Source organism: Petaurus breviceps, unplaced genomic scaffold (genome assembly GCF_028583685.1).
Source record: "Petaurus breviceps papuanus isolate PSGF00001 unplaced genomic scaffold, PetGlider_PUasm1.0 90721, whole genome shotgun sequence".
In the NCBI taxonomy this organism is placed as follows: domain Eukaryota; kingdom Metazoa; phylum Chordata; class Mammalia; order Diprotodontia; family Petauridae; genus Petaurus; species Petaurus breviceps.
The window spans coordinates 5,507,912-5,515,981 of NW_027187322.1; positions in this window are offsets into that span (position 1 = coordinate 5,507,912).

Below are 8,070 nucleotides of genomic sequence, written 5' to 3' on the forward strand. Positions count from 1 at the left end.
TACTCATTTTGACCTAGTATTGGTATACTGTGTGAGATCTTAATCTGTGGCTAATTTCTGCCAAACTGTTTTCCAGTTTTCACAGGAATTTCTGTCAAATGGTGAGTTCTTACACTAAAAGCTTAGATCTTTGGGTTTATGAAATATTAAAACAAATTACCATAGTCATTTACTACTATATATTATATATCTAATCTATTCCACTGATACACCACTCTATCTCTTAGTCAGTACTAGATTGTTGTGGCGATTATTGCTTTATAATGTGATTTGAAATTCAGTATTGATTGACCATTTTTCTTCATTGTTTTCATTGATTCCCTTGATATTCTTGACTTTTGTTCCCCCAGATGAATTTTGTTATTATTTTTTCTAGCTCTATAAAATAATTTTTTGGTAGCTTTAACCAGTGTGGCATTGAATAATTAAATTATTTTACATAGAATTGTAATTTTTATTATATTGTCTCGACCCATCCATGAGCAATTACTATTTCTCCAATGATTTAAATCTGTCTTAGCATGAACAGGATTTTGTATTGTGTTCACAGGTTTGTCTCATCAGGTGACCTTCCAAAAAGGTTATACTGTTTGCAGTTATTTTAAATGAAACTTCTCTTTCTATTTCTTCCTGATGGGTTTTGTTGGTAATCTATAGAAATACTGATGAGGGGGTGGCTACGTGATACAGTGAATAGAGCACCGACCCTTGAGTCAGGAGGACCTGAGTTCAAATCTGGCCTCAGACCCTTAACACTTACTAGCTGTGTGACCTTGGCCAAGTCACTTAACCCCAATTGCCCTTCTCTTCCCCTACCAAAAAAAAAAGAAATGCTGATGGTTATATGGGTTTATTTTATATCCTACAACTTTGCTAGAGTTGTTAAGTATTTCAATGACTTTTTAAGTTGATTCTCTAGGATTCTCTAAGTATACCATCCTAGTATCTGCAAAGAGTGCTAGTTTTATTCCCACATTGCCTTTTGTATTCCTTCATTTTTTGGACTTATTACCATAGCTACCATGTCTAGTAAAATATTGAATAATAATGGTAATAATGGGCATCCTTACTTCACCCTGATCTTATTGGGAAGGCTTCTAGCTTATACCCATTGCAGATAATGCTCCTGGTTTTAGATACTACTCATCATTTGAAGAAAGGTTCCATTGACTACTATGAATTCTAGTATTTTTTTTAAATAAGAATGGATGTTGTAGTTTGTTAAAAAAAAAAAGTATATATAAAACAAAAAAAACAAATTGCATCTGATTGTTGTTATTAATATGGTCAATTATGCTTATAGTTTCATAACTGCATTCCTGGTATAAATTCTACCTGGTCATAGTGTATAATCTTTGTGATATATTGCTGTAGGGTCCTTGCTATATTTTATTTTTAAAATTTGCATCAATACTCATTAGAGAAGTTGGTCTCTAGTTTTCTTTCTCTGTTTTTGCTCTTCCTGGTTTAGGTATGAAAAACCATATTTGTGTCACAGGAAGAATCTGATAGGACTGCTTTACATATTTTTTTCAAATGTCTTAGAATTTGTGATAGAGGAAAGGAAAGCTGGGCAGCGTCTGACATGCATCCTAGATTTTTGGAGAATACATTTTAAAGAGTTTGACTAAAGAATTGGTAGGCTCTCAGGGACTAAAATTCTATGGTAGCAGTCAACCCAAGAGGGATGGTAAACTGTCACAAATAAGGTTTTTTTCCAAATGCTTTATTAACTTCTGATTTACATCATTCATTTCTGCTAGATTTTGAGTTACAAATTTTCTCCCTGTTTTTCCCCTGCCCACTGACCCAAAATATCAGTCCCACAGGATATCCCCTCCTCCAATCTGCCCTCTCTCCTATTTTCTCCCATACCCCTTTAGACTTTTCCAGTGGATCTCTATGCCCCAGTGTCTGTATATCTTATTTCCCAATTACATGTAAAATAGTATTAATAATAGTGTATATATATTTGAATAATTGATTTTAGAACTTTGAATTCCAGATTCATTCCCTTCCTCCCTTGTCACCCACCCTTGCTGAGAAGATAAGCAGTTCAGTATAGGTTGTACATGTGTGGCTAATGCAAAACAATAACATAGTAGATATATTAAAAAAGACTGACTATATTTCCCTCCCTCCTATCCCACCGCCAACTTGTCCTATTCTTTACTTTGATGCTGTCCGTTTTCAAAAGTGGGTGCTTCCAACTTCCCTCCCCCTCAGTCTGCCCTCCCTTCCATCATTCCCCCCTCATCCCCTTCCCCCCTACTTTCCTGTAGGGTGAGATACCCTATTTAGTGTGTATTTCATTCCCTCCTCAAGCCAAATTCAATGGAAATAAGGTTGACTCATTCCCTTTTGCCTTCCTATTCTTCCCCTCCACTGTGACCATTTTCCCTTGCCTCTTCTATATGAGATAGTTTACCCCATTCTGTCTCTCCCCATCTCCTCTCATATTCCTCTCTCACCTCTTAATTTCACCTTTTAAGTATCATCCCTTCCTGTTAAATCGGTCCTGTGCCCTCTCTCTATGTATACCTGTAAACCTATGCCCATATACCGTCATATTTATATTTCCTTCAAATACTGAGAAAGGTTTCTTAAGTTACAATTATTGTTTTTCCATGTAGGACTGTTAATAGTTCAACCTTGATAAGTTCCTTATGATTTCTTTGCCCTGTTTACCTTCTCATGCTTCTCTTGCTTCTTGTATCTGAATATCAAATTTTCTATTCAACACTGGTTTTTTCAGCAAGAATGCTTGAAAGTCCTCTATTCCACTGAATGACTATATTTTCCCCCTGAAACATGATACTCAGTTTTGCTGGGTAGGTGACTCTTGGTTTTAATCCCAGCTCCTTTGCCCTCCAGAGTATCATATTCCAAGCCCGTTGATCCCTCAGTGTAGAAGCTGCCAGATCCTGGGTTATCCTGATTGTGTTTCCACAATATTCAAATTGTTTCTTCCTGGCTGCTTGTAATATTCTTTCCTTAATCTGGAAATTCCAGAGCCTGACTATAATATTCCTAGGAGTTTTCTTTTTGGGATCTTTTTCAGCAGGTGATCGGTGGATTCTTTCAACCTCTATTTTGCCCTCTGGTTCTAAAACATCAGGTCAGTTTTCTTTGAGAACTTCCTGGAGGATGATTTCTAGGTTCTTACTTTGATCATGGCTTTCAGGTAGTCCAATAATTTTAAAATTATCTCTCCTGGATCTATTTTCCAGGTCAGTGGTTTTTCCCATGAGATATTTCACCTTGCCTTCTATTCTTTCATTTGTTTGGATCTGTTTAACAGCATCTTGATTTCTCATAAAGTCACTAGCTTCCATTTGCTCCAATCTAATTCTGAAGCAATGATTCTGCTCATTGAGCTTTTGAGATTCTTTTTCCATCTGGCAAATTTGGCCTTTTAAGGCATTCTTCTCCTCATTGCCTTTTTGAGCCTCCTTTGCCATTTGAGTTAGTCTATTTTTTAAGGTATCATTTTCCTTAGTCAGGCTGTTGACTCTCATTTCATAATTTTCTTGCATTGTTCTCATTTCTCTTCCCAATTTTTCCTCCACTTCTTTTATCTGCTTCTTAAGGTCCTCTGTGGCCTGTAACCAGCTCGTATTTTCCTTTGAAGCTTTTGGTGCAGGAGTTCTGACTTCACTGTCTTCCTCCTGTTCCATGCTTTGCTCCTTTTTGTCCCCAAAATAGGAGTGTAATGTTGGAATCTTCTATCCGCTTTGTTTCCTTTGCGTGGTCATGTCGCCCCTCAGTCACTTGACCCCTGGGCTTTTTGCCACAGTAGGACTCTGCCACTAGACAAGGGAGCTTTCCTTTCAAATGCTGGGGTTTTCTCAGCTGCCAGAGGTATTAGATGGGTGCCCTCTCTGAGGCCTCCACATGCTCTGACAAGCTGGACACACACCGAAGGACCTCCACCCTAGACTACAAATCAGATCCAAGCAAGTTAAAGCAAGAGTGATTACCCCTCAGACTGGTGCTTGGTCCCACTACACTCTGCAGGCCAGTAGCTGAAGCTGCCACATGGCGCTGGCTGGCTTCTTGTCCCGGGGGCAAAAGCCATGCACTCCCACTTACTGGGTCCCAAAGTCCAGACTGCACTGACCTCTCACTTTGTCCTTTTCATTTATGTGTTTATAAATCTGGAAATGGCCACAGCTGCTGCTGATCTGAAGTCTGCTGGTCAGGGCCGCCCTGGGGCATGGGGCGTGGAGCTGGGCTTGGCTCCCAGAGTGCTGCACTCACCAATTCCAGCTGACCCGCCGGGCTGTCCTCAGTGGGAGGTTAGCTTCTCTGTGTCATTTTGTGGGTTCTGAAACTCCAAAGTTTGTTTAGAGTCCCCTTTTTAGATGGATTGAGGAAGGTGGAAGCCGGAGCAGCAGGGAGTTCCTGCTTCTATTCCACCATCTTGACTCCGCCACAAATAAGGTTTTGAAGATACAAAGAGAAACACTTTGAGTGAGAACCAAAAGAGAGAGTTATCCAAAGGGGCAAATGTGGCTGCAGAAGGAACTCTCCACCAAATCCATTCAAAAGAGAGAAGACTCTGGCAGACATAGTCATTTCCTTCAAGTATTTGATGAGCAGTTATATGAAAGACAGACTCATTCTGCTTGACTCTAGAGGACAGAACTCCGAACAATGAATAGAAGTCAGATTTGGGCTCTGCTTAAGAAAAAAAGAAAACTTGCTGATGCAAGCTGTCCAAACGTGGAATGGACTTCCTTGGGAGGTGGTTGGATTCTCCAATTATTGGAAGTTCTTTTGCAAAGTCTAGACGTCAGGAATGTCATAGATCTCTGTTTGGGTGTGGGTTGGACTGGATTTGTTCATTGAATAAATCAACCAAATCAACAAGCACTTATGAAGCACCTACTATATGTCAGACACTGGGGATACAAAAACAAAAGTGTGTTCCAGGAACTTAGTCACCTCCTATGTCCGAGGCTCTATCCTAGAGAAACAAAGATCGCTGTGCCTGTGAAGGGCTTTCCTTCTTTTGGAGGGGGCACAAGCTATATACAGAGTTGTGAGTATAATACCAGGTGAGGTCGTCTGGGACAGAGTCAGAGAAGGCTCCAGGGTGGGAAGCATGGCTCTACAGTTAGAGTATGAGTATTGCCAGGGCTGTACCCGCCTTGGCCCCATCCGGGATGCCCTCCTGTGTGGAAAGGCATCAGTGTCAGAAGCAGCATCAGAAAAGGCCAAAAAGGGCCCTTACCTTGTGGAGATCTGCCCAAAACAAAGAGCTCAGGACACTCACTTGTCAATGCCCCTTTCTGATGATAAATATTTCATAGAATTTCTGTCCAAACCTGAACCTTCTTCACAAGATGGAAAGAGTACTTGACAGAAATCTGCATTTCACTTCCTGTGCCTGCTTTTCAGGTATGTTCGAAGCCTCTCTGTGCCTTGGTTTCTTCATCTGTATCAGGGGAATAACAATTTCTGTCTTGTAGTATTTTTTTTCTGCTCAGAGAGCTTTTGTGAGGCCCCAGGGAGATAAAGTTAGTAAAGTCCTATGTCAATAAATGTAAGCTGTGATTATCGTCATTGTCAGAACTGTAACCAGGGTGGAGCAAAGGAAGCTCTGCTCTAGGGCACCGCAATTTAGAAGGTGCGAAACCATTTAAAATATTGTGCAATTTGTACATTTGTTATTTTTGTATTTTCATGATGCTTGCGGTTCCTCAGCAACAACTAAGCTTGAGTTAGGAGTTGAAATGGAAAGCTGCCAGTTGCTAGGATTCTTCTTCCTCTCCCCACCAGCTGCACCCTAGGTGACCCCTCACTAGTCCCATCCTATTTCTAATCCATGAAAGGACTCCCCAGTAGCTGCTTCTGGGGTCTCTTTCACTGGAATCTCGTAACCTGGACTGTGTATCTATAGGAGGGGACAGCATCCCACTGTCATGGAGTCTCCCTTAATGGGACTGTATTTCTGGTTTCTCTCTCCCTGTGGTCTCCCCCAACAGACCCTTGTGTTTCTCCATCTTCTCTACCACTAGACTGCATTTTTCACTATTACTTTTTGCATTATTTACCTACCAGGATCGACTAAGGTGACTTCTGTGCTTTGCTTGTTATGGTTCCTGTCATTCATGTTTTGATCTATCATAAATTTTTACACTTTTTGGTGTAGGCACCCCACTTCCCTACCATTGGTGTCGATCACAGCCCGTCTACAATGCCAGGGGAGGCTTGTGAACGAATGAGTTGTCTCCCTGTGACCAAACTGCAGATGGGTCTGGCTGGTCCTCGGGTGACAAAGCTGTCACCATCACAGCTATCAGGACCCCCCAGGGCTGTGCTCCAATGGCAGTGTCTCACCGGGCTCATGCTGAGGAGAGGCATTGCAGGAGGATTGGCTCATCTCCTTTGACTTGTGGGCTAATCAGTCTGCAGAGGGGGAGAGGTCCCTTCCAGACCAGTGCCTTCATTTCAGAGAGAAGGCCCATGGAAGGGAGAGGCTTTTCCCAGGTCACGTTGTAGGCGCTAATAAATGTTCATTATCTCGCTCATTATACTTACTCCCACCCTCCACCTCCCTGGGAATAAAGGATAATTTACCTTCTTTAAAATCCCAAACTCATTGAACGCCAAACCCCAGCATATCCAGCAAGCCTGGAACACATGCAGCATCTCGCATCCGAAGCCCCCGCCTTCTGCCAAGAAGGTTCACTCTTCCGTCTCTTCTTGGGCAGCAAAGCCACTTGTGAGGGTTCGTTTCCCAGCAGAGAGTCTGTGTTATTTGCCGTTGTTTGCTCCATTTACATTGTCAGACTCACAGCCAATGTTGTTTTCCTGGTTCTGCTCCCTCCTCTTCGCATCTGTTGGCATGTCTTTCCAGTTGTCTTCCTAGTGACCCTCTCTGCTTTGTTCCTTACAGGACAGTACAGATGGAATGGCCTTCATGTGCCTCCACTTGTCCAGGCTCTCACTGATCACTGGGCACCAACTTTCTAGTTCTTTGTTGCTACAAAAAGTCCTACTATCATTTTAATGCAAGTGAAGCTTTTCTTCTTGTCCTTGATTACCTTGGGGCATGTGCTTTCCGAGTGATCTCTGGGTCAGAGGGGATAGATATCTGAATCACTTGCTTAGCATAATCCCCAATGGCACAAACATTTATTTAAAAGAATCAGAATATTAGACCTGAAAGACACTTTGGAGAGGTTGGCAGGCAGGTGACTTGCCCAAAGTCACACAGCCAGGAAGCAGTACAGTGGATAACTGACTGGTTTTCTGATTCCCAGGCAGGTGCTGATCCCACCATATCTCTGGTTAGTTGGTCATTTGAGACTCTATAGTTAAGGATCCTGAATATCAGACTGCAGTGTGTGAGGCACTAGGAGTTTATGGAAGGTCTTCGAGGGGAGGAGGAGGATGAGAGCTGTGAATTAGGGAAATGACTGGCCTCTGAAGGAAGCTTTGGAGAAGGGTGAGAGCAGTTAAGAGACTGGTACAACACAACAGCCCCAAGTTCTTAAGGGACCAAACTCTTGAGACAAGTGCCTCACCGACTCCTTTGCAGTGACCTTGAAGATGGAACTGAGAGTCAGTGGGAAGTAGCTGGACCTGGAATAAAATATTGCCTCTGTCTGGTGGGTTCTGACAAGAGGAAAGGCTTCCTGTGTGGGACCCTGCACTCCAAGGGGCAGAAGAGGATGCCCCGTTCTCAGCAGAACCCTGCCTGGTCAGGTTGGCGGGTGTGGTAGGTGGATCCCCCTCATAGCCCTTGGCCAGAGCAACCCCTGAGCTTGGAGTGAGAGCAGCTATATTACCTTAATGAGATGGTGGGAATAAGTGTGTCAGCTTAGCAGAACTGACTCCATTTCATGATCGGGTTATGTATGAAGGAGTAGGGAGGGCAGTGATCTCCTCTCTCACTGAAGAAATCACAGACTGGGTCTGACTGGCCTGCTGGCTGTTCCCTGCATAGGACACTCCATTCCCCTGCTTTCTTGCCTCACTAAGGATTGTCTCCTCCACCCCCATGCCTGGGTCCTACCTGGAACAGATTCCCAGATTCCCCCTTCCCCCCTTAGAGCACTC